This window comes from Mytilus trossulus, chromosome 1, assembly GCF_036588685.1.
Source record: "Mytilus trossulus isolate FHL-02 chromosome 1, PNRI_Mtr1.1.1.hap1, whole genome shotgun sequence".
NCBI classification, from domain to species: Eukaryota; Metazoa; Mollusca; class Bivalvia; order Mytilida; family Mytilidae; genus Mytilus; species Mytilus trossulus.
In genome coordinates, this window is record NC_086373.1 from 16,102,785 (window position 1) to 16,107,605 (window position 4,821).

Sequence of the window (4,821 nt, forward strand, 5' to 3'; positions counted from 1 at the left end):
CTGCAGTCGGAATTGTTTACTGTTAGTAACATACTCTGTGATATTTGTGACGTCCTATGTAAAACATTATGACGTTCCTAGACCTGAGTTCCTGATGCACTGTCTTCTTAGAAAGTGATGGTTCAACTGAAGTATTTTGTTTCATGTGAATGGTCAGAGGGTAATAGGCAGACTCTTACTATTCAATGTTGTTTTAATTATTGTTGACGGTAAGGGTGAAGGTTGGTACATATTAAAACGTTTAAACCGCTGTCTTTGTTTACAACTGTCCTAATTCAGGAATCTGATGTTCAGGAGGTTCTGAATCATTCTTTGGCTTGGAAATAAAGTGTCAGTATGATTGGTACAACTAGACGCATTTAGTTTACTTCTAGCATGAGTATGTTTTCTTTCCTATCTTAATGATTGGCTTTGTAACGTATTTGAAGATGTAGAACAAAACTAAAATGAACATACACGGAACGTAAGCTGCTGTCTCAGACCTTCGGACTAATTTGAAGTGATAAGACTGTTTATCCTACACTGATATAAATCAGGTAGCCTACTTGATTATGCACATAGTACTACAAGAAAAGAAAATTCTTTGCAAAAAAGTTATTTACATCATGCTATTTCCTAATTGTTATAAACGAATATGTTATTGTGTTTGTTTTTAATGAAGCTGCAAATTGTTTACATGTATCTGGTAACAATAACACATTGGGAAATACATGTCAGTCTATGAACAAAGAGAACTGTAGTTAAACTTTGTTATAGCATTTTAGAACATAGCTTGAAGAAAAGAATCTAACCAAAATTTAATCAAAACCAATAAGGCGTGAAAATAATACCATATTTGGTACTAAGATGCTAACCTACAGTTAGACTGGTCTAATCCAGTTTGTCATGTGAAATCTGGTCAAACTATGCAACGGAATGCTTCATTAACGAATCGGCAAATTAAAAATAATTATTTTAATGACTTTCAGACAGATACCTCAGATTAACGAGAATAAAAAGGAGATCCATACTAGTATGCTTATTCGTTCATTTACTCAATGTGAAAGTGTGGAAAAAAATTAAGCTCACATACGAGAGTGCCTCAATTAGAATAAAGAAAAATGTGAAATGATTCTAGATTCTCAAAGGAGGCGGTAATCCATAAAGACTGGACATAAAAACACAATATTAGATAAAAGACACTGCTATTTTAAGTGTTTGATACAGTTTGGATGTCAAACGGCACTATGCACAACATAGAACCCTATGGGTTAAAGCCAGAGATTTTTGTTGTTGTGTATAATTGGTTGTGAATTATACTTTTAATATTCACTCAACTTTAAAGCATTTCAAGATTGTCTAGAGTATATGTCTATTAGTGCTTAATTGATTATAAAAAAGTATTGTGTTGTTTGTATGCTTATAATCTTCTTTCACACAAAAAAACATATTATACATGTACTTTAAAAACAAATTAGAAAATAAAGACAGGACATACATACGCTTCAAAACTGATTTATGTGAATATTCAAGGTTAGGCTAGTTGTTATTTTTTTCCAACAAAGTAGACAGAAGACATAATACTATCAACACAATGTGTTAAATAACAACAAAACCGAGTTGTACAGGGCAACATGTAATATTTGCAGCTGGACGTTAGGATACTAGTGGCAGATATTCCAAACATAATATCTTGTGTTTTCGCAATGAACAATTAAAACAAGGTTAGTGATCATTAGTAGAAGTGGACATGCGATATTGATATTGAACTTGCATAACATATTCAAACTCCTCATGGTAAACATATCCTGATTCTAATGTATCTACCTGCTGCAACAATCAACGTTGATACATTATATAAAAATTTGGCATCGTACAAGAGCAGATTAATTATTGATAAAACTTTGAAAAGATCTTTGACTTTTCCTCTGGTATCTTTCGTTCCTCTATTAATTTTTCCAGATGTCTTGTCAGGAAGTTGGCATTGGCTTGTAACGTTGATCACTGCTTTTTGAATCTGATAATCAATGAATTAAAGATGATTTCCTTGGTACCAGTTCCACTCAGTGATCTCTTGAAAGGATTTAAAGTATTTGTTTTAATTACTGCCGATTGCATTGAATTGCATTGATAAAGGTGACATCTTTGGTAAGCTCGCTTGCTAGCTGAACCGTAAAGTCATTATTAGGTAAGGTATAATACCCTCCTTTCAAAGTAGCCTAATCCTACAAACAGGTAGATTGGTTATCTCTCGGACTAGTCTACTCTTAAAGGAGGGTAGTTTACTTCACGTATAATGAATTCATATTTCAGCTAACAAGCAAGCTAACCAAAGATATTATCGTTGCCAACATAGTCAATGACGACAAGCTTACAATAGCTAACAACAGATGTATTAGTTCAATACAAAAAAGTAGCAATGTCAAGTTGCAATGTGTGGCATCCATTTACCACTATGCACAATGTTCTAGCGGTCTGATTTTAGATCTTTGACATCAAATACGATTGATAGGGTTTATTTTGTGCATGCTATCAAAACTATTCAAAACAGATTGAATCCAGAGAACAATAATTGTGAAAGTATTTTAATGTCTTGCAGTGAACTCAGCCTCCACCTGATTTGAATTAAATATGACCCATGCTCTTACTGTGGACATGGATTCTAATGAGTTCAACAGTGGTATCTACACAAATTTCAACTTCCTTATTTTGCTGCAATAGCAGTTTTACTTTACAAAGTTAAGAGCCTAAAATTGGAATGCATTATTGGTTTCAGGTTTTATCCTTTTAGGTCTGCTATTTCTTTGCTTCATCTTTTCATACTTTTATGTCTGCTAGTATGATATTTCTTTCGCTTCATCTTTTTATCCTTTAAGGTTTTCTATTGTAATGCTATTTCTTTGTTTCATGTTTTAACCTTTTATATTGTGATGCCCTTTTTAGGGCTGCTATTGTCATGCTATTTCTTGTATTCATGTTTAAACTTTATAGGTCTGCTAATGTTGTGTGCGATTTCTTGTATTCATGTTTTAACCTTTTAGGTATGCTTATGTTGTGCTATTTATTTAAGTCATGTTTTAATCTTTTGGGTATGCTAATGTTATGCTATTTCTTGTATTCATGTTTTAACCTTTTAGGTATGCTAATGTCATGCTATTTCTTGTATTCATGTTTAAACCTTTATTTTTAAATATGCTAATGTTGTGCTGCTTCTTGTTTTCATTTTTTTACCTTTTAGGTATGCTTATGTTGTGCTATTTCTTGCATTCATGTTTTAACTTTTTATATATGCTAATTTTGTGCTATTTCTTTTATTCATGTTTTAACCTCTTAGGTCTGCTAATGTTGTGTTATTTCTTTTATTCATGTTTAAAGCCTTTAGGTATGCTAATGTTGTGCTATTTCTGATATGCATGTTTTAACCTTTTAGGTATGCTAATGTTGTGCTTTTTCTGATATTCATGTTTTAACCTTTTAGGTATGCTAATGTTGTGCTATTTCTGATATGCATGTTTTAACCTTTAAGGTATGCTAATGTTGTGCTATTTCTGATATTCATGTTTTAACCTTTTAGGTATGCTAATGTTGTGCTATTTCTGATATTCATGTTTTAACCTTTTAGGTATGCTAATGTTGTGCTATTTCTGATATTCATGTTTTAACCTTTTAGGTATGCTAATGTTGTACTATTTCTTTTATTCATGTTTTAACCTTTTAGGTATGCTAATGTTGTGCTATTTCTTTTATTCATGTTTTAACCTTTTGGGTATGCTAATGTTGTGCTTTTTCTTTTATTCATGTTTTAAATTTTTAGGTCTGCTAATGTTGTGCTATTTCTTTTATTCATGTTTATCCCTTTTATGTCTCCTATTTCTTTGCTTCATGTTTAACCCTTTTATGTCTCCTATTTCTTTGCTTCATGTTTAACCCTTTTATGTCTCCTATTTCTTTGCTTCATGTTTAACCCTTTTATGTCTCCTATTTCATTGCTTCATGTTTAACCCTTTTAGGTCTTGTATTTCTTTGCTTCATGTCATGCTATTTATTTGCTTCATATTTTGACCCTTTTAGGTCTTGTATTTGTTTGCTTTATGTTTTTTGTTTTTGTTTATCTTTTATGTCTGTTATTAATATGCTATTTCTTTGTATCCTATCTATTCCCTTTTAGGTCTGTTATTGTTATTGTTGTGTCATGTTTCTACCCTTTTAGATTTAAAGCTTACAATAGGAGCTTGGTACAAATATCAAGAAGCTCTATTTGTAGTTGCTGAATAAAATGTTATAAAAATTTCTTATATGTGCATCATTTTAAAGAAGAAATATGTAGGAGAAAAAATCTTATTTGTAGAAAATAGCAACAACATTTCTACTAAGCGCATCAAGAAGACACATTAGTGAATGTTTCAAACAGGAAGTAGACAAATCTGAAAATGTCACACAACATAGTTTACTTGTATGAATCTTTCTGCTATTTAGTTCTAGTAAGCTTGTAAAAATTTCAATGTGAAGAAAGTACATGCATGGAGAAAACATGAAGTAGATAAGAAATAGACCTAAAAACCTAAAAAGTGTCCCACAATAAGTTTCCTATATCCATTTCCAATATATAGATTTGTAACTAATATCAAAAAGCTCTGTTTTTTTAGATGCATTGCTGAGAAAAATTGTGACAAAAATGTGTTACAGATGGTCACATGTAAGGTCAGAGACAGACAGAGGTAACCTAGTATACCCAGACTCTGTTGTTGAAGCTTGAGAATGAACTACTGACATTTGGTTTCTGATTGTACATGTATCCTGAACAAAACTTGACATTCCAATATTTAGAATATAACACAATCA